At 43.2% G+C, this 23,059-nt stretch overlaps 1 protein-coding gene across 3 annotated transcripts in view; it reads right to left on the bottom strand.

Annotated features, from left to right (window-relative positions):
- Positions 1-12,035, bottom strand: part of LOC135205791 (phosphatidylcholine:ceramide cholinephosphotransferase 1-like) — a 384,192-nt gene extending 372,157 nt beyond the window's left edge. The window contains exon 1 of one of the 3 annotated variants that reach the window (XM_064236936.1): positions 11,924-12,035. The gene's annotated coding sequence lies outside the window, so the exon portion shown is untranslated. The remainder of the gene's footprint in view (positions 1-11,923) is intronic. The other 2 variants (XM_064236943.1, XM_064236941.1) reach the window with 2 other exon arrangements.
- Between the last annotated feature and the right edge of the window lie 11,024 nt (positions 12,036-23,059).

The following is a 23,059-nucleotide window of genomic DNA, read 5'->3' as shown; positions in this document are numbered from 1 at the left end:
CCTTTGAGGTGAAGAAACCTCGCCACATTCTTCATCAGGCTTGTGAAGACCTGAGGAGCTGTGGACAGGCCGAAACACAAGGCTCTGAACTGAAAGATCCTTCCCCCCGTCATGAAACGGAGGTACTTCTTCGATGAAGGGTGGATCGGGACATGAAAGTAGGCGTCCTGGAGATCTAGAGACACCATCCAATCTCCTTGTCGTAATGACGCTAGGACTGAAGCAGAAGTCTCCATGGAGAACTTCTCCTTCTGAACAAATTTGTTCAGAGAGCTGACGTCCAGTACTGGTCTCCAGCCTCCCGAGGCTTTCGCCACTAGAAAAAGGCGATTGTAAAACCCCGGGGAGTTTTGATCCAGTACTAGTTCTATCGCTCTCTTGTCCCACATTTGTTCCACCATCGATCGAAGAGTATCCCTCAGCACAGGGTCCTTGTACTTGGCTGATAGTTCCCTTGGTATTGACGTTAGGGGAGGAGCGTTCAGGAAAGGGATACGATATCCCTTCCTTATGATAGCCAATGCAGACGCGTCTGCGTTTATCAGTGTCCAGGCCTTTACGAATCCTAGGAGCCTGGCACCTACTGGTGCTTGGAGGAGAGATGTTTCATTTTCCCTTTTTTAAAGGGACGAAAGGCAGACCTACCTCTCTTCTCCGGAGCCTTCCTTCTTGCGGGAGGTCTGGAGGTCGGACCACCTCGAAAGGGCTGCAATGATGTACTAGGTCCTTTCTTGTCATATGTAGAAACAGGTTTCTTCTTCCTAGCTGACTGCGTCAGAAGATCCTGAGTCGCCTTCTCAGTTAAAGAGTGAGCAACGTCCTTCACTAACTGAGAAGGGAACAAAAAGTCAGAAAGAGGCGCATACAGTAGAGCTGCCCTCTGAGCATGCGAGACTGCCTTTGTTAAGAAGGCGCCATACACTGTCCTTTTCTTTAAAAGACCTGCTCCAAATAATGAAGAGATTTCAAAAGATCCATCCTGTACCGCTTTGTCAATGCAAGACAAAATGCATAACAGGGCTTCAGGTTCGATTCCTTCTGAATCATGGGCTTTCTTGGACATCACCCCAAGGGACCAATCTAAGAAGTTGAAGACTTCCAATACATGAAAGAGTCCCTTGAGGAGATGATCCAGTTCTGAAATACCCCATGTAATTCGTGCAGAATTGAGACTTGGACGCCTTGAAGCGTCAACAAAAAGTCGAAAAAATCTGCCTCTGTTGTAGAAGGGAGAGCGATACCCATATTCTCTCCGTCTTATACCATATGCCTCGTTTTCCCAGCTAATCTTGCTGGAGGCATGCAAAAGACTGTCCTGACTAAGTCTTTCTTAGACTTCATCCATGAGTCTAAGGCGTGTAATGCCCGCTTCATCGAGATGGTGGGTTTTCATTTTTAGAAAAGACGAGGGCTTCTTCGTCTTAGCACTGGAAAAGAAGCGAGCGCGGAGAAGGAGGAGCAGCAGGAGTCAACTCGTCTCCATACTCCTCAAGAAGCAGGGTAGTCAAACCTTATAGTTGGACAGACCCTCTCTTCCATGATCTTCATCATCCGAGTTTTCCTCCAACTCGGGATCTATCTGAGTCTCCGTTCTCCTTTCTGAACTTTCCTCTTCTGGAGGAGACAAACTCCTAATAGGAGAGGGGCTAAGGGAATGATACTCTTTCCTCTTTCCCGCTTTAAAAGACTTGGAAGGCGTCACAAGCTCCGGCTTCTCTTGAACTTTAGAAGACGCCTTGTATGACGCTTCCCGTTCTCCGAGCGTCATGGCTGACGTCTCTTGCTGACGTCTTGATGACGCTTCGCGCCTGGAAGACGCTCCGCTCTCTAAAGGCGTCCTACTCAGCGTCACAATATTGGACGGAGCGTCACGTCTAAGATCCGCTTTCAATGACGCTTCACTTCCAAAAGACGTCTTACGTTTCTCTGGCTTTACGAAACTCTCGTAAGCCCCCGTTCTAGCTCTCGAACTCGAAGCTTCTGCAAGACGTTTAGCAGTTTCACGTCTGTCTGACGCTCTCTTCGAGCAGGTGAGAGAGGACGAGACTTCTTAATTGGAAAGCGTCACGTCCTTCCGACGGGCGCTAAAAACTCCCACAAGAGATGACAGTTGTTCCTGAACTGCCATAATTATCTTTCTTGACGCTTCTCCCACGTCTAGTGCATGACGCCTTTCGTCATCACTCGGGGAAGAAGAATGAAGGGGTACTTCCGCACAAGCGTAAGGTGACGCTGACGCCACCTTCGCTTTCTTAATAGCAGACGGAGCGTCATCTGAGAAGCGCTCTGGGCTCGAATCTATGTCGGGCTTCATATGACGCTTCAGCGGTCTCGTAAGTTCGACTCCTTCCACCCCTGTTTAGGTGAGGAGAGGGAGAGGACGAGAAACACTGCGAGAAAGACCTTTTTCTATAGCGCCCTTGAGCCGCCTGCCATGAAGCAGAGCTAGCTGAAGGGACGTCTGACCGTTGGGGATTCCCCACGACCCTCCTTAAGGCTTTCGACTTTCCTTCTCCTCTGGGCATGGGAGCTTGGAAGAGGTCTAGGCCTGGGAGCGTCGCAGGGACGATCAAACGCCCCCTCCACAACACTGAGAGAACTCCCTTCACTGAAATGTTCACTATCACTAGCCTTACCTTTGGAGTCAGCCATCTTGGACTTCATGTCTCTAATAGTAGCTTTCAAGATTGGCGATTTCCGATGCCGAATCCGAAAAAAGCACTCTGAGAATGAGATATATAGGAGAATCTACATCAGTAGGATTAGAATTATCCGTGAAAGGCTCAATAGGCCTTGAACTCACACCTTTCAGCCGTCTAACTCTATCCCTCTCTAACTTCTTCAAATAAGAAGTCAAAGTCTTCCATTCTTCTGCATTCAATCCCTCGCATTCCTTACAAGTATTAATAGCAGAACACTGAACCCCCCTACATTTACGGCATACAGTGTGAGGATCAACCGAAGCTTTCGGTATCCTCACCCTGCAGCCTACATTCACACACATTCTCACACTCACATTAGAATCAGACATACTGAGAAAAAACAAATCCAAAAGAGTTATTCCAAAAACAGTCCACAGTAGCGAATGCCAAAACACGATCCAAATACGTCACCAAAAAGCCGAAAAACGTTGATCAAATGTTGAAAAATGAATCTAAGTCAGGAGGTAATAACAATGTTGATACCACCGGCGACAGAGAAAATATGATAGAAAACGGGGATGGTTCCTAGTCCTGCCGCCCAGGGCAGGCCGGTAGATCACCTGACCTACCTGTAGCGAGTGGCGCGAAATTTGAATTTCTGTCGGGGACGACGGAGTCTTAGCTATGTATATATCTGCCAGGTAAGTATGTATGAAATTGTATTTTTCCTAACTATCCAAAACTGAGGTCCTTTAACAATAGGAATGTAACTTGCAGCAGCTGGAACCGGTTGTAAGCTTCGAACAAGGGAGTTCGGTAGTTAACTGCTTGTCCGACAGTCATGCACCGCGCGACTGGGAGGTGAAGATTCACTTAGCTTTAGGCCCAGGAAAAACACAGTGAGGGGTGGCATGATGTGGGACTATGTGTAAAGGACCTCAGGTTTGTATAGTTAGGAAAAATACAATTTTGACAAATTGTTATTTGTTCCGATACGAATACAAACCCTCGGTCCTTTAACAATAGGAAGACTCACTTCTTGGTGGGAGGAATCTGAGTCAATGAACAGACTGGTGTTCGTCAAACCTGGTTCCCTCCCTGGTCGTAAGAGCGGTACATACCCCTGGTCGGGGTGTGTACCGCAGGATCAATGGTCAGACCTCTGGACCCAAGTAATAAGAGGGAGGCCAGCGTACCTCTTAAAACTAGCAAGCAAGAACTTGTTCCTATTGCAAGAGGCAATATGACGTCATGGGTTTGTCTCTTGTTAGCTTCCACTTCCCCCCCCTTGTTGGGGAAAGTGGTGGATAATTGCTCCTATCCCTAATGAAAGGGGTAGGAATGGGGCTCGGTTGAGTAGCTCACCTGCATCGGTCTCCTGTTCCAGCGTAGTGACGACCGCGTCCCTCTGCCCACAAGTAGAGGGGGAGAAAAAGATGGGGAAGAGAAGCCAGTCACACTCATTCACTCATCCATTCATGCAGTCACACAAGGATGCGATGCTGTTCTGTCCGCTCGGGTGCTGGGTAAGCTACACAACTTGTTGAGCAACCACCACGGGTCCCAAGGAAAAAGTGTCCGAGGACCTGTGGGCTATATCCCGAAGATAGAAGAAGGTGAAGGTGGTCTGGTTGGTCCAGACCCCCACCTTCAGGACCTGCGCCAAGGAGAAGTTCTTGCGGAACGCAAGGGTTAGACCAATACCTCTGACTTTGTGGGCTCTCGGACGAAGGGTACGGATGTCGTCACTCCCATCAGCCTCGTATGCCCTCCTGATCACCTTACGCAGCCAGAAAGAAAGGGTGTTCTTGGACACTTCTTTCTTGTTCACCCCGGTGCTAAGAAGAGGTGTCGAGTTCTCTTCAGATAGCGCCATAGCGCCCTCACAGGACAAAGCAGCATCTCACCAGCATTGTTGTCGGTGAAGTCCAGTAGGGAGGGGATCGTGAATGACTCGAACCGGTTGTCAGGGACCGAAGGATTCTGAGTCTTCGCTACGAAGTTTGGGACAAAATTGAGCGTCACAGATCCCCATCCCCTGGTATGCTTGACGTCGAAGGATAAACCATGAAGTTCCCCTACTCTCTTCGCCGATGCCAGGGCCAGCAAGAAGAGGGTCTTGAGGGTCAGATCCCTGTCTGACGACTCTTGGAGTGGCTCGAAGGGTCTTCGAGTCAGACTCCTAAGGACGAGAGTCACATCCCACCCCGGGGGCCTGAGTTCCCTGGGTGGGCAAGACCTCTCGAAGCTCCTCATTAGCAGGGAGATCTTTGAGATATCCACTCTCATCAGTTTCAGGACTAGGGCCAGGGCGGCCCTGTATCCTTTGACTGTGGGGATGGAGAGGAGCTTCTCTCGGCGAAGGAAGACAAGGAAATCCGCTACCTGCTGAAGAGTGGCTCTGTGAGGAGATAGACCCTGTCTACGACACCAACTACACAAAATGGCCCACTTTGCCTGGTACACAGCTGCAGAGGACTGTCTGATGTACCCAGCCATCTCTGTTGCTGCTCGGCGAGAAAAGCCTCTCGCTCACAAGAGATGGTGGATAACAACCAGCCGTGAAGACAAAGGGACTGGACTGACTGGTGGTACCGTTCCACGTGTGGCTGGACAAGAAGGTTGTGCCAAGGGGGAATCTCTCTTGGTGCTCCTGCAAGAAGAGCCAGCAGGTCCGGATACCAAATGGCCTCAGGCCACCAGGATCATCCGGAGATTCAGGGTGACCAGCACTCGGCTGATCACCTTGCGAATCAGACAGAATGGGGGAAAGGCGTAAACGAAGAGGTTGTCCCACGGGTGTTGAAGAGCGTCCTCTGCAGCTACCCATGGGTCCGGCACAGCTGAGAACAAAACCTGAAGTTTCCTGTTGTGCCGGGTGGCGAACAGATCCACGACTGGACGCCCCCACAGGTTGAAGAGCCTTTCTGCCACGTCTGGGTGTAGGGACCATTCGGTCCCTATCACCTGATCCCGACGGCTGAGCTTGTCTGCTACTGCATTCCTCTTGCCTGGAATGTAGCAGGCTGACAGCTCTACCAAGTGAGCCAGGGCCCACTCGTGCACCTGCAACGTCAACTGGTGCAACAGGAGGGATACTAGGCCCCCCTGTTTGTTGACGTATGCCACTACAGCGGTGTTGTCGCACATCAACACCACCGAGTGTCCCATCAGGCGGTCCTGGAACTCTTGGAGAGCGAGGAACGCTGCCTTGAGCTCCAGGACGTTGATGTGAAGGTGCTTGTCATGATGATCCCACACTCCTGCAGCCAGCAACTCCTCCAGGTGATCACCCCATCCCTCGGTTGACGCGTCTGAAAACAGCAGCATCTGGGGGGGGGAGAGGGGGAGTGCGGAGAGGCACTCCTCTTATGAGGTTCCTGTCGTCCAGCCACCAGGCTAGGTCCTGCCTCACCTCCTCCGTGAGGGACACGGGGAAGTATGGCAGGTCTCTTGCCTGTGACCCACTCTCCTTTAGTATCCACTGGAGAGACCACAGGTGAAGATGCCCGTGAGGGACTAACTTCTCGAGTGACGACAGGTGGCCGATCGCGACTTGCCACTGCTGAGCTGGCTGTTCCTGCCGAGACAGGAACTGGTAGGCTGCCTCCCTGAATCTGCTGATCCGCGAGTCTGCGGGGAAGACTCGTCCTGCTACCGTATCGATCAGCATACCCAGGTACTTCATCCTCTGCTTGGGTTCGAGATCTGACTTCTCGAAGTTCACCACGATCCCCAGATTGCGGCAGAACTCGAGGAGTTGATCCCCGTCCCGTAGCAACTGCTGCTCGCCAGGACTAACCAGTCGTCCAAATACCTCAAGAGACGTATCCCTGATGAGTGGGCCCAAGCAGACACCAGAGCGAACACTCATGTGAACACCTGTGGGGCAGTTGAGAGACTGGAGCAAAGTGTCCTGAACTGGTACACCGTCCCATCGAGGATGAAACGGAGGTACTTTCTGGAGGACTGATGAACAGGTATCTGGAAATATGCGTCCTTCAAGTCCACCGAAAGCATGAAGTCGTTCTCCCTGATGGAGTCGAGCACGGAGCGTGCCGTCTCCATCGTGAACCGAGACTGGCGAACAAATCGGTTCAAGGGAGAGAGATCTATCACCAGGCACCAGCCCCCTGAAGACTTCTCCACCAGGAAAAGACGGCTGTAGAAGCCCGGTGACCGATGCCTGATGATCCCTGATGATCTCCACAGCTCCTTTGCTCAGCATGGCTTGGATTTCCTGCTGAAGTGCTACGTCCTTGGATGTTCCGGGTACGTAGGTCTGAAGGTGGACCAGGTTGGAGGTGAGGGGTGGCCGAGACTCGAAGGGTAGTAGATACCCCTCCCGAAGGACGTCTATTATCCAGGTCTCCACTCCAAAGCGCTGCCATGTTGCCCAATGGCTTGCCAGGCACCCCACCACTTCCAGCAGCAGGTGAGGGGGAACGCCGTCCCTAGCGTTTCCCACCTCTCTTCGGCTTCTTCTTCCCAACTCCCCCTCGTGAGAAGGAGGGCTAATTACGGTTGCTCCCAGAAGAAGTCGAAGGCAGAGTCTTTCCCCTGGGCCTCGACGATGCGATCGTCTTGGCCGCAGAGGAAGCGCTAACCAAGCTCTTGGGCTTGGCCGCAGTAGCTCGAGGCTGCCCAGATGCCTTCGAGACTGTCTGGTGTACTAGACGGTCAGTCATAAGTGCGCCGTTGCTTCACCACAGCGTCCACCATCTCTCTGGGGAAGAGAGAGGAGGAACTCTGCACCGGTCCGTTGCGAAGACCCAAAGCCGCCTCACGCCCAGCAGCCCTGGTCACTCGGGTGAAGACTGCGTCCCTACGCCAAAGAACTAGGTTGGCCCACAGGTTTGCCATCTGGTGGGCTAGGTAGGAGACTACCTAGCACAGTCTCCCAAAAGCCGGGTCACCTTCAGGAGTGATATTTCCCAAAGTGGCAGCTACCTTAGACACCGTGAGGGACCACAGGTCTAACCAGGAGACTGCTTGGAATGCCGCCATGGCGGTTGATTCCAAGGCGAGTGCCTCTTGCTGCGAGAACCATAAGTTCTCCGACAGGAGCTGCTGCAGAGACACCCCCGGAGTTAGCCTAGCTAGTTCCGGGTTAACCTGTTTATGCGGCAAAGGGTCCTCCGATGGCACATAGAATCTTCTCTGTCACAGTAGAGGCGGGGGAAGTAGCTTGGAAGACCTGCCAGACCGTAGCGAACCCTCCTGTCCGGAGACGAGAGAGTCCACCTGGCCCAGCACCGAGTCAGCCAGAGCCGATCGCGGCAGACCCACTGTCGTCTTGGGTTCCTTCTTAGGACCCCAGAACGACTCGAGCCTGGAGGTAGGCTCAGAAGGTGGGAGCGGCGATCCTTCCCCGAGGTCATTGTGCTGACAAATCAGCGCATTAACCTCTGCAAACGACCTCTGGATCTCGGGAGTGACCGCGTCTGGTGGAAAGGACCGTCAAGTCCCTCCAACAAGAGCGCCTCCCGAGACCCTCCTTCCGAAGGAGGAACTGCACCAGACCCCTCCTGGTCTCCTCCTGCCACTTGCGGGTACGACCTGGTCGGTCCTAAGACCGTGCCAGGCTCATAGGGCGTCGTGGTGGGACTGTGAGGAGCGCGCTTCTCACGGTCACTCCAGATCACCTCGCTCTTCCTGGCGTAGCCCGAGGAAGTTGAAGGGATCGGAGAGGAAGACCTGACGCTCCCCCCTTGCTCACCGGCAGAACCGGTGTGCTTGGGGGGCTGCAGGCGATCGCCAACCCGGTGTGGCGATCGAGCTACAGGCCTGGTCGCGCGGCTGGACCGAGAACAACAGCTCCGGTCCCGAGCATCAGAAGAGCTGCTGCTGGTCCCCCTACCCGCCCAGTCCTGGTGGGAGCGGCAGTCAGGGGACCTGCAGAGTCCGCTGTCGCAGTGGGAGCGGGGCCTGTCCTCACGGCGCGTCGAGCTGCTGGAACCGGCCGAAGCCAGTTCCGGCAACCGAGAGGACCTCTTCCTTGTCTCAACCCGCGGCCGGTCTGGGACCGTCGTGTCAACCTTGGGATCCCGTGTATGGCTACAAGAGCGATCGCTGGCCTAGCGGGAGTCACCTGACCGACTCTCACCTGTCTTCCGCTCCGTGCCTCGGTCCTGGCACCAAGCGAACTCGGAAGCCTGGACTTTGGCTACACGGTCACCCACGGGCAACCGCACACTTGGTACCTCTTGCGAACGACAGGCCGAGACGGAACCTGATGCAGCAGCAGAGCCCCTAGCACCAGGTGAGGAGGTACCAGTGTTAGCCAGTACCCCTCTGGTCCCCGACTTCTTCCTTGCGGGAGGAGAGACAGGCCCTGCTCCCGAAGGAGCGGGAGGACCAGCAGAAGACCCCCTCCGTCCCACCGGAGTGAGACGGGCCCTTAGAAGTTCCCGAAGGAGACTTCTTAGGGGGGGAGGAGACAGCCTTCTTCTTCCTCGGCCATGAAGCCTTGGAAGCCGAAGGGGAAGAGGCGGCAGCAGACGACGACGAAGAAGACAATGAAGACGACGATGACACCTTCCTCCTCTTCCTCTTCTTCTTCGTCAGCTTCCTCAGGACAGTAGTCAGATCCTCCATCCAGGACGGAGCCGGGGCAATTGCCAAAGCAACACGGCCCCTACTGCACCTGTCCGGAAGGACTTGCGAATGGAGCAGCAACACTACGGGTAGGAACGATGTCGGCAGGGGCTGGTCCAGGTAAGGCAGGCACGGCAGGAACAGCAGGAGGTGGGGCAGCGGCCAGCGACCTCCTGGGTACTGGTGGCAGGTCCATGGGCGAGCTCTTTGGGCACCGGAAGTTAGGGGCTGGGGCAAGAGCGGCGAAGCCGGGCGGCGGAACGCTAGGGAATGGCGCCTGCACTGCAGCTGAAGGGGTCACCGTAGCAATATGCTGTGTATAGTATAAACCAGATGAGGAGGGTGGCTTACCCTGGGGCTGACACAGTGGTGGTGGTGGTGGTGTGGTTACCGGACCGTGCATGACTGGAGCAGAGCCATTCGCCAGGTGATGCAACAGCCCCCGAACACTTGGTGTCCCCTGGAGACCCAACGAGCACCACTCCTGGCCGAGGTTGTCACCCGCGGCAGCCGCACCTGAGGAGGCAAAAGTCGGGTTAGTAGGAGGGGTTCCCCCTCGCCTGGGAGGGGACAAGTCCCACCCCGAGCAAATGGAAGACCCCGAGTACAATTGAATGTTGGGGTACCTCGTCCCCTCCTCCAATTGCTCGATGGATTGGGCGAAGAGAAGGAGCGAGAAACCGCCCCCGAAGGGGAAGGAGCCATACGCGGGAGCTGAGATGGAGGGAGGAAAGAAGACGATGTGTCCATGACCAGGGGAGTAGCCGGAGAACTTTCCGATGACTCCCTGGCAGGCTTATGTCGCTTCCTCCTCCCCTCAAAGCGCGCCCACTGCTCCTCCGACCACAAAACACAAATATCACAGGGCTTGGCGCGAGAGCATTCGTGCCCCAGACACCGAGCACACAATTCATGAGGATCAACTTCCAAGAAGGAGTGGAAGGCCCCACACTTACGGCCCTCCACACCAGGGCAAATCCTGCAGCTGATGGGGGGGCGTGGGGAACTCTCCAGCTCACGAGAATCCATAGTAAATTGGTAATAATACAAAGCACACGTATTTACATTATTGAGACACAATTCACACAAAAGCAAACCAAGGTTTGGAGAAAATAAAGCATACGACGAAAGGCGGGCAGAGAGAAGTGGAGAACACGTCTGTCACCCAGCGCGGCCGAAAGCAAAGTGGATCTTCACCTCCCAGTCGCGCGGTGCGCTGACTGTTGGACAAGCAGTTAACTACCGAACTCCCTTGTTCGAAGCTTACGACCGGTTCCAGCTGCCGCAAGTTACATTCCTATTGTTAAAGGACTGATGGTTTGTATTCGTATCGGAACAACTTCAAATCCTAAAATTCACCCCTAAAAATTGGGGGTAATCTTATTTTACCATCATAAAAATCAAACCATGAATTCTAAGTGATGTTTATGGGTAGGGTAGCCTAGGCCTTGGTGCGATAAAATGTTCTGTTCACACTAAAAACCACGAGACATCCAATGGTGTTACAGTGCCTATGCATTCAGAGCCACATGATTCCTTGTAGTGTTATTCTTTGTAATTGTTGAGCCTGTTATGCAATGTAGCCTAGGTATGCCCTCACCTTAATTATAAACCACATTTAGCTAGTATCTGAGGATGTCAGGCTCTATCTGATTGCGGTGGGGGTGCCTAGTCACCAATGGGGTTATTTTTCGTTAGACTCCAGGGAGGGGGGGGGGGGGGGGGGTGGAGGTGCCTAGTCACCAATGGGGGTTAGGGTAAAATACCAAATGGCCAGCCTCTAGTACCATAGCGTGACCACCTTCCCGAAAAAGTACATTAACACGTCCTGTAACCTAGGATAATCATTACCTAATCAAGAGCCACTGTCCGTCGAAGAAACACCTCGAGACCTATACTTTGCTCTTGAAGTCAGTTTCTTCTCCCAAGTCACAAATTAAGGTCATAGGCTAGGCTTATTCCTAATTTTCGGAAAGGTGGTCGCGCTTTGGTAGCGGCCGGCCATTCAGTATTTTACTACCTACTAACCTATTTTTGTTACACTCCAGCCACCTCCCACATTACAATTTTTATCATTCTTGGGTAAAACACATCAAAACATGAGATTTCTTCTCAATACATAACCTGTGCGAATGCTTCATAACAAATAGTAGATACTAGCTAGCTAGCCTATTAGCTAGTAATCAAATTATAGTAGTAGCTACTACTTAGCCTACAAGGTAAGACAATAGGCTAGTACTAGGTAGGTACCAGCCACACCTCTCCCAAACCTCAATTGCTACTAATACTAGGTACTAAAGCAAAATTGTAACCAGTCAACATCCCTAGGGTAGGAGTAGTAGTCCTAGGTTACCTAAAAAAAAAAAAAAAAAACAAAAAAAGTGTAAAACAACACTACCTAAGATGAATACAGATACCTAGGTACATCCTAGTAGGTAAACCCGAATACAGGTCTAGGTATTCGATTCACTCACTAGGGCAGGGACGTAATCCCAATCAATATGGAAGCATTAGGTAGGGATTCAGGGATTCTGGGGGTAAATTGAGCACCCTTAGGTTAAGCCAGTTACAAAGGACATTTAGTAATAAGTTACTAATTTTTTTTATAGGTAATGTCCTTTGATCTAAAACACTGTTGCTTTTAGGATCTAGAGAAAATTGTAAAAGCGAATAATTAAACCTACTTGTGTGTCGCGGTGGTTTTAAAAGCGTAAATCACGAAGAGAAATGGATTTCAGGGAGAGTTACACTTCACTGTCAATCAAATCCACGTGTCGTTGCCGCGCTTTCCTTTGTTTACATTTGATACAGTCAAAGAAAACATTCATCTCAGGTCATCTTTGATTTGATAGCATGAACACACTCGTGTTTCCATAATGTCATTATTGCTAATTTTATTATCATAATATTATGCATTATTAATATTATGTTTAGGAAATTTAGCGAGGAACATAAATATTCAACTGGTATATGGTAATCCTTTATCTTCGGCGTTTGCTTCGAACCTTTTAAACATCTTGTCGGTAAACTAGACCGTTTGGTGTACATATGTATGGTTAAATTATGTTTTGTTTGTCTGTATGGTGTTTTTACATTGCATGGAACCAGTGGTTATTTAGCAACGGGACCAACGGCTTAACGTGACTTCCGAACCGCGTCGAGAGTGAACTTATATCACCAGAAATACACATCTCTCACACCTCAGTGCAATATCCGGGAATCGTACTCGCGGCCACCGAGGTGGCAAGTCAAGAACATACCGATCACGCCACTGAGGCGTCATTCTTGCTCATGTTTATTTTATTTAGGAAATTTAGCGAGGATCATAAATATTCAACTGGTATATTGTAATACTTTATCTATGGCGTTTGCTTCGAACCTTACAAACATCTTTACGGTAAACTAGACCGTTTGGTATGTATGGTAAGCTGCCCGCTTTTATAAGGCACTGTCATTCATACTGACATACCTTTGGAAGTTGGGCATATCTTGCCTGCCGTCCAGACAGTGTGCCCAAAGTAGCCCAAGTACTCAGTATATAGCTTTAAAAGAAACGACAGACTGCCATATACTTCTGTGTATTTAACACATCTTCGTAGTCCTCTAGACTATACCGATGTTTGTAGCTACCCAGATGATGTGTTGAAATACAGCTAATAAACAAAATCACGTGCATAGTTTTAAAACTTCTTATAATAGGTATATGGCAAGCAGCCTTCTATCTTGGCAAAGTTGTGGATTTTCCTGGATGCATATAGCATTAAAACTGATTTTTAAAAGATACTTCAAAACGGATACAGCTGTAACATACCGCTTGGCTGAATGGATGGCAGGTCTGCAGTGAAAGGAGAGAGAGAGAGAGAGGAAAAAACGCCCATTTCATAGAAGAAAGTGATTCAATGTGTATCAATATGAAGGCCATAATTTCCGATTTTCGGGAACGTGGTGGCGCATATGGTAGAGGTCATGAGCCATTCAGTATTTTACTCTATTTTTCGTTAAGGGCCTCATATATACGATACAACCGGCGGATCAGGTTCCGTTCTGTCTCCGGCATCCGCGTTGCCCATAGACGTTCGGATTCACTTCAGTTTGCCGAAACCTGGTAGAGTTAGTACGTGATGACGCTAGACTGACTGCGCTCTTGCACCAGAAACTGCAAAACTTCGGCGAAAAAAGGAGATTTTGAACTGAACTATGGTTGAAGAAATGAAATAAATTCTCACACGATTGTATACGTACTGATTTGAAACTTCACCCTGGTGACTGGTTTAATTACCCGAGAACATACAAGCAGACCGACATGAAATTATTAATACATACGGTCTCCCCTCTTATAATAATAATAATAATAATAAATAATAAAAATAATACAATTATAACTAATAATAATAATAATAATAATACTAGAAATAATAAAAATAATAATAATAAAATACTATAATATACTAATAATACTAATAATACTATAAATAATTACTAATAATAATAAAGTAACTAATAATAATACTAAATACTAATAATAATACTAAATAATCCTAATACAAATACTAATACTTAATACTAAATAAAGCAAATAATAATAATACTACTAATAAAATAACTAATACTTAAAATAATAAAATAATAATAATAATAAATAATAATAATTAAAATAAAAATAATTAAAAATACTAATAAATTCTAATACTAATGAATACTAACTAATACTAAATAATACTAATATAATAAAATAAACTAATACTAATAACTACTAACTAATATAAATACTAAGACTAATAATATACTAATACTAATAAATAAACTAATAATAATAATAATTAAAATAATGATACTAATAACTAATACTAATACTAATAATACTAACTACTAATACTAATAACAATAATACTAATACTAATAATACAAATAAAATAAATAAAATAATAATAATAATAAAATAAAATAATAATAATAATAAAATAATTAATAATACTAATAATAATAATAATAATAATAATAATCAATAACTAATAATAACTAATAAACTAATAAAATAATAATAACTAATAACTAATAAATAACTAATATAATAATAATAATACTAATAATATAATATAATAATAATACTAATAATAAAATGAATAATAATAATAAACTAAATACAATAATTACTAATTAATTACAATTACTAAAATAAGATTATATAATAATTAAATAATAATAAAATAAATAATAATAAAATTAAAATCTAATAATAATTACTAATAACTAACTAATAATATAATACTAATACTAATACTAATAATACTAATACTATAACTAATAATAATACTATAATAATAATAATACTAATAATTAATAATAATAATAATAATAATAATAGTAATAATCTAACTTAATAAATTAAAATGAATACTAATAACTAATAATACTAATACTAATAATACTAATAATACTAATAACTAATAATACTAATACTAATAATAGTACTAATAATAACTAATAATAACTAATAATACTAATACTTACTAATAATAACTAATAATACTAATACTAAATACTAATACTAATAATAATAATAAAAGATATAATTATAATACTAATAATACTAATAATAATAAACTAATATAATACTAATAATAATAATAATACTAATAATAAATAACAATAACTAATAATAATACTAATAACTATCTAATAATAATAATACTAATATAATAAAATAACTAATACTAATAATAATAAATACAAATAATAATTAATAATAATATCAATAACTACAAATAATAATAAGTAATAACAATACTAAAAATAATAATACTAATAATAATAATAACTCAATACTAATAATTAATTATAATTAAAATTTTATTAATATTATAATATTTTAATTACTAATATTATAGTTAATTATTAGTATTAATTATTAGTATTAGTTTTATTATTATTATTAAGGTATTTTATTAGTATTATTAGTATTAGTATTTTAGAATTAAATTATTTTTATATTATTATTAGATTATTATTATATTATTAGTTAATTAGTATTTATTAGTATTATTATTATTAGTTATTAGTATTATTATTATTATTATTATTATTTAGTATTAGTATTATTATTATTATTAAGATATTATTATTAGTATTATTAGTATATTATTATATGATTATTATTAGATATTATATTATTATATAATATATTATCTTATAGTATTAGTATTACCGTATTATATTATTTATATATTATAGTATTATTTATTATACTATATACTAATAATACTAATACTACTAATAATACTAAGCTAAACTAATATACTAATACTAACTACTACTAATACTACTACTACTACTACTACTACTAATAATAATAATAATAATAATAATAATAATAATAATAATAATGATAATAATAAATTGTGCAAGACAACCAAAATCACTCTACGAGAGGTTGCTGGACACACTTCGCTGAAGTGTCACAAGTCGTGATTTGGGGCATCGGCTACATAATCCCAGAGACATGCAAAGCAATCCATAGTCTAGTGGTACCTATACAGTCTAGCATACAGTAGGTCTACCATTAAAGTAGAATAGGCCCCTTAAACCTACGGTTCTGTAGCCAAGTAAAAGCATAATTTTCAAATCTTTTCTATGCAACTTTTATTTAAACAAGGAAAATTTAAATATTGTTGGAAGTATTATCATAAACTTATTTTATGTGCGACAAAATAATAATTTAAACATTAGTACTAGTACATACAGACATAACATACACATGCAATACATTCATAACACACATACAATAAGTATATATCTATTATCTATCTATATATCTATATACTAGATGTATGTGTGCGTAGTTCTATTGTTTGTTTACATTGTTATTTTCCATATATAAAATAAAATGAAAGTTTCTGACAATATATTCAGTAACATTTCAGTGTTCCATGTATAAACTAAAATATAGTTTATGTACAAAAAATCTGAAAATTGTGCTTTTACTTGACTACAGAACCGTAGGTTTAATTAAGGGCCTATTCTGCTTTAAAGGATCATATACACTATATACCACTAGACTATGCAAGATGCACTATATATATATATATATATATATATATATATATATATATATATATATATATATAGCAATCCAAGGAAGATACAACTCACAGCAGCATTTCTTCTTTCATTTTATTGCACATGTAGACACAAACCTTCAACCCTACAAGCAGAAAAAATGCTCAATCAGACAATATGACCAATAACCAACATATTCGAAAACGCAATTAACAAACAAATAACATTAGTTACGTTACAGCAACAAACAATTAACGGACAAATAAACAAGATTAGTTACGTTACAGTAACAAACAATTAACGGACAAATAACAACATACCAGTTATGTTACAGCTTAGCGTATATGTAAGCCTATGTTGTACATAGCTATAGATATGAGCCTACTCAAAGTCAGGTCCTCATCTAGTTTACATTTTCTACAGATAGTATATATTAACCAGAGAATGGGTCGTTCCTCCGGTTAACAGGTCCGTGAAGGCAGTTCCGTTCATGCCGATCATTTGCCGTTCGTCCTCATTTGCTGTCTCGTTAACGGCTGTTATTGGTAGCTAGTGCTGTGAAAGATAAGACACTAGGCGGAGAACATACAGTGCTACATAATAATATATATATATATATATCTATATAATATATATATATATATATACATATATATATATATATATTTTTTATATATATATATATATATATATATTTGTAAAAAGGAGGAATGTACAGATTCGTCATTTTTAACTTCCCTGGAGACTGAGAGTTCGGGCCACAGCTTAAGAATGCTGATGACTCCTTTTTGGGTGGTGCGATGTTAAAGTTCCTTACCTAAGCGTATCAGTGCCATGAGAGCTTGTCCAAGGTGCCTTTGAAAACTGGCTGCAACCAGTTGCCGAAGAGTGTGAATTCATGTGTACGTGTACGAGCTATGTCCATTCATAACGGCAGGTATTAGGCAGAACGATGGAGACAGTTACAGGGAGAAAAGGCAGGATGCCGGGATAGCTCTGCGAAAGTTTATCTATTTCAGGGTGTGATATTCCAAGCTGCAATCAGTAAGAGTTACTGTGATTTAGCCGAAGTTGTGGCTTAGTTGTCTGTTTTGATATTTTGTAAAGATGTTCTATTTCATTTAATCTTTTGACTTTGTCTTTACAATTGTGTGTGCTCACTAGTGTGTTCTCCTGTCTTTTAAACAGGCGGATCTAGTGGAGGGGACTAAGTGTCCTAGTGAGGGGGACTGTATTTTGGAGAGGAGATAATTGGTGTTTGACTATTACTGATTAAGACTTTTATTTACTGGGGGTCATCTAAGTTATCTAAACTATGAGTTATCATTCTATTAATTATCCTGTAAGAATCTGAATTATTCAATTAGTACTTTGCTTTGAATAAACTTATATTTTTATAACTCCGACTCTGATTTGGTGACCTTACATGATGAAGGGGAAGATAGATGGAGAGAGAGAGAGAGAGAGAGAGAGAAAGAGAGCGAGAGAGAGAGAGAGAGAATGTGTTGCCAGACAATGTATTACCAGTAAGCCTTCCGCTCTTGGCTTAACGTTACCTATGTGAATAACGGGTGATGCTCCCGTTGTTTAGATATATATATATATATATATATATATATATACTATATATATATATATATATACATATATATATATATATATATATATATATATATATATATATATATATATGTATATATATATTTTCGTTAAAAGCAATTGCTTTAGTGGCATCAATAAGTTTCTTGCAGGTATCTTCATACCGACGAAGTTTTTTCTGATTCTCGTTCGTCAATTTCTGGTGAAAAATACACAGACTTCCTTCTTCCATTTATTGAATTTTGTTGCGACAGCTGTTTCGCCTTATGGCATTATCAAGCGACTACTGACTAACAATCTGGCTTTTCGGCCTATTTATTTCATCGTGTGGGAGGTATGACCTTGAGGTATGGGTACTGGTTAGTCTGGGGATTAACAGCTTAAGGGCGTTGTTTTGGATACAAAGAACATAAGGACATATGTACTGTGACAATAAAAGTGAAAGTTTAAACAGTTGTTAAATAAATATTCAAAATACAATGCTATGTGCTAGTGTTTCCTTAAGTGTATGTCTAAAATTTAATGTGTTACATGTTGGTTTTAGAAAGAAAATACAAAATTACATACAGGAATGAAAATGAATATGGAAATCTAAATACAGGAATAAAAAATATATATATTTTATAGCATGCATAAAGGTACAAATCAGATAATTTCTGTTTATACATAAATGTGTATAATTTGAATTTGAGTGAGTGAGCGTGTGTGTGTGTCCAAATTGTCTACGTTGGTTAACGGCTGCAGATTCGTGTTGACCGGGGTCTCAGCGACCTGAGCAAGGATGTTACTTGGCTCTCGTTGACGCTGGGTCCTCCCATGTCTTCTAAGGGGCGCGATGTTCTCGGTGGGTTGGGGCGTGCTGTCTGGTCCCTGTTGGCTTGTGTATTCCTTCTCCTGCTGGAGGGGAGTATATGGTCCGATTCTTGTTGGACGTTCAAGGTCGGCTTCTGAATAGCGATGCTCACCGCTTCCGTTATTAAGAGCCGACCGTAGTTGTCTTCTCTGTGCATGACCTGGGTGCCTTCTATGAGCTCTTGCACAGAGAAGACAACTACGGTCGGCTCTTAATAACGGAAGCGGTGAGCATCGCTATTCAGTTGAAATATTCAAGAATGAGAGTTTCTGCTAATTTCCCCTAATTTTTCACAAGAGCTGGTTGAGCGACTTCAGCTATTAGCAGCGCTTAAAAAAAAATTGGATTGATTTTACCACAAAATCTTTTTTTTTTTTTTTTTTTTTTTTTTTTTTTTACGACGGTGTACATTATGTGAACAGCTAGATATATATAAAGGTATACTGCTAAGTAAAGGACGTGAGTGGAAAGATCTTGAAGGTACTCCAGTGTTTCACTTTCCTTCGTGACTTATATCTTTATTTATGCATTTATCACCCTCCAAACTTTCGTGATTCAGTTATACACACACACACACACACACACACACACACACACACACACACACACATATATATATATAGATATATATATATATATATATATATATATATATATATATATATATATATATATATCGGATTAAAAACAGAACAGAGAGCATCTATTTTACCAGGAAAAAAAAGGTAAGTATATCTCTCATAGGGCTGGCCCGAAGGATTATAGTCTTATTAACGTGGCTAGGAACCAATTGGTCACCTGGCAACAGGACCTACAGCTTATAGTGGGATCCGAACCACATCATATCGATAAACGAATTTCAAATCACCTGAAATGCATCTGATTCCGCGCTGGCGGTAGCAGGGAGCGAACTCGGGCTACCAGATTGGTAGGCCAGAACGTAATCTACTCCTCCAGTGAGGTACCTTTCTTTTTTTTTTTTAAGAAAAAATATATAGATAAAATGAACAGTTGTGAAAATGATCGCAGACGGATATCACACTCATTTTTTTTCCAGGATTCAGGATACAAACCAACCCAATATTTCTGGCAAATGGACTTGATTTCCATATTCGGAATATTTAGCTGCTTGGAAAAGCTTCGACTTTGCCGAATTGGTGCTTATATACTATACATTATATAATATATTTAATATATATATATATTTATCTATATATATATATATATATATATATATATATATATATATACTTTACATACATACTTATATTAATACTATTACTAACGGGAGCTATTTAAAATGGGTGGTGGTATCATGCAGATATATTTATTATTAAAAAAGATGTTACTTTTGAATAAATATCTCCTCTTGTGATACCAACCATCTTCAGTGAGATCTTGTAAATATATACATACATATATATATATATATATATATATATATATATATATATATATAGAGAGATGAGAGAGAGAGAGAGAGAGAGAGAGAGAGAGAGAGAGAGAGAGAGAGAGAGGAATCTAGAAAAACTGGAGGCTGAAGTAGCTCCTGGACTCATGCAGAAGAGTGTGATCCTAGAAACGGCGCACATAGTATAAGAGAAAATTTACAATACTTTAAAGTTTTAATAGTATTACATCCAGAATATTATCAGAGTTGACTTAATTTGGGTGTGGGAAACATAAAGAGGTTTTATTTCAAGAAGATTTTATGGTTAGTTTTTAAAATATGGCGTCTCGCTTTTTTAGGGAAGATCCAGTACTGGGTCATAGTTCGGGAAATTGCTTCCCGGATCCTCGAACTCTTCTGTGTCTCCAGAAATTCCTTCTCCTTCTCAGTCTTCTTCTTCCTCCTCCTCTTCTTCTTCTTCCTCCATTATCTGCCAGGTCTCCAGTAGCCAATGACTCCCCATGACTTCAGTATGCTCCTGAAGAAGACGACGCTGGAGCCAGAGCCTCAAGGAAGGAAGAACGGAATCCAAATTGTGCTTCTTCAGCCGCTGCTTCTTGGAGACCGAAATCCCCTTCAGGCTTTTTTGAAAACTAACCATCGTGACGAGCGAGTCACAGAGCATACTGTAACAATGGCTCTTGTGAATTATTGTTTATCAGTGTTTGTTATGCTCCTGAATATTGGAAGATTGTCATTTATGGCTATTATTACCACTGAAATTTTGAAATCATTTGGATCACCTGCCTGCTCTGAACTTGATGGCGGCAGTGTGAGTTTAACTCATCATATGGATTCCAATCTGAGGACTTTCAATGCCTGCCCTGATCGTGCTGGCGGCAGCGAGAGTTCATCTTGTGAATTGGATCCTAATCTGATGACTGTTAATGCCTGCTCTGACCTTGATTGCGGTAGCGAGAGTTCATCTTGTGATATGGATTCCAATCTGATGACTGTCAATGCATGCTCTGAACTTGATGGCGGCAGCGACAATTCATCTTGTGAATTGGATCCTAATCTGATGACTTTCATTGCTAGCTCCGCACTTGATGGCGGCAGCGACAGATCATCTTGTGATTTGGATTCCAATCTGATGACTTTCAATGCCACCTCTGATCTCGATGGCGGCAGCGAGAGTTCCTCTAATGATTTGGAATTTGACTTGAAGACAGAAGACGACGACCACGGCCACGACCAGGATGCACCTCGTTTGGACAACCCAGCTGAACTCTGCTATTCATTTAGAAATAAACTAGAAGAATTCGACCAAAAGACCAAGGACCTCCTCCAGATAATCGAGGAGAAGAATAGGAAGGAGGCAGATCTTAATGAAAAAATTAGGCTGCTCAACCAGGAACTGATCAACGAAAAGACCGCTTGTGCCAAAAACCTCCTACACCTTCATGAGGAGGCTGTACTTCTTAAGATCGAAAACGTTCTGGCCAAGGAAAGAGAGTCATTCAAGGAGGCCATGGAAAGACTCTTAGAAGAAAAGAAACAGAAGGAACGAGTGATCAAAGATTTGGAAATGAGAAACGAAGTTCTTCAGGAAAACTTTGATACAATGCAGGAAGACCTCGAAGAACTCAGATTACAGCAGATCTCGAAGGACAGAAAAACTGAAGATTTGGAAGATAAGAACGAGACTCTAAAGATGAACATGGCCATGATACAGCGAGACCTCGAACGGATGAAGACTGAGAAGGAGGAGAGGGAAAGACACATGAAAGAGGAAACGAACGCTGCAGTAAAGAACCTGCAGGAGGAGCTGCACCAAATCAGGCTGGACAAGACCCGAATGGAACGCCACCTGGCCGAAGCCAGGGATATGCTCGGCAAAGTAAGAAAGGCAAAAATGCAGAAAAAAACCGGAAAAGATGCCTGCTCTCCGAAAGAACAGATTGTAAGACCAGAAGAATAGGCTGCAAAACGGTTGCTTCTTACAAGAAGCCAATGAAGAACATCTGAAAAGGCTTGAAAAGATGACTGCCTTAGAAATAGAGAATGAAAGTCTTTGGAAAGGGTTTGAAAAGATGGAGAAAAACTACAAAAATCTGCTTGTTGAGGCCCAAGCTCAAACTCAGCTCAAAGAGGACGAAGCAAAGAGACTCGCATTAGAGCTTGAGGGTCAAAATCGAGCGCTAGAAAATCTCCAGACCGAAAATAAAAAGTTGAAGGAATTAGTGAAAGAAAAGCGAGGAGTAATAGACTCCCTGAAGAGAGAAAAGGAAGCGCCAGCAGCCAGATGGTGGCTGACCTTGAGAGGCTGAGGAAGGAGTGTGCCGAGAAGGACATACGAATCAACAGCCAAGAAATGCTCTTACGAACTCTCAAAGCCGAAAAGGACCAAATGAGCAAAGATCTGGAGGAGTTGAGGAGGATTTGCAGCGAAATGAAGGAACGGAAAGAAGAAAAAGGACAAATGACATTCATAGGCAAAGGACTCTTCGCCTACATGAATGATTGGAATGATGCTGCCTTCAATGTCTTCTCAGAGGCCTTGGCCAACGGTTTCCCGTCACCAACGAAGAATCGGCTCTGCTGCACATCCTTCGGGCCAAGGCTCTGGCGGCTTGTGGTCACCCTTCAGATGACTTGGCCATCATAGCGGACTGTTTGCCATGGGCCATCGGACGAAGGGTGGTCCTCAGCGGATGGGAAGTCGCACCAACTTCGCGGGAAGCACCTCCTGAAACAAGAGCTCTTTGGGGCTGCCGTGGAAGACTTTGAAATTGTCAACAGGCTCAAGAGATCTGCAGAGACTCTGCAAGCGCTGAATGAGGCCAAGAATAAGCTGAAGGTATGGGAAACCCAAAGCCATCACAATGCTTTGGGTCTTCAACAAACTGCGACCAAGCCTCA

The sequence above is a fragment of the Macrobrachium nipponense genome, chromosome 24 (assembly GCF_015104395.2).
Source record: "Macrobrachium nipponense isolate FS-2020 chromosome 24, ASM1510439v2, whole genome shotgun sequence".
NCBI classification, from domain to species: Eukaryota; Metazoa; Arthropoda; class Malacostraca; order Decapoda; family Palaemonidae; genus Macrobrachium; species Macrobrachium nipponense.
Note: the sequence above shows the minus strand (reverse complement) of the source record. Positions and strands in the feature narration are given on the sequence as shown.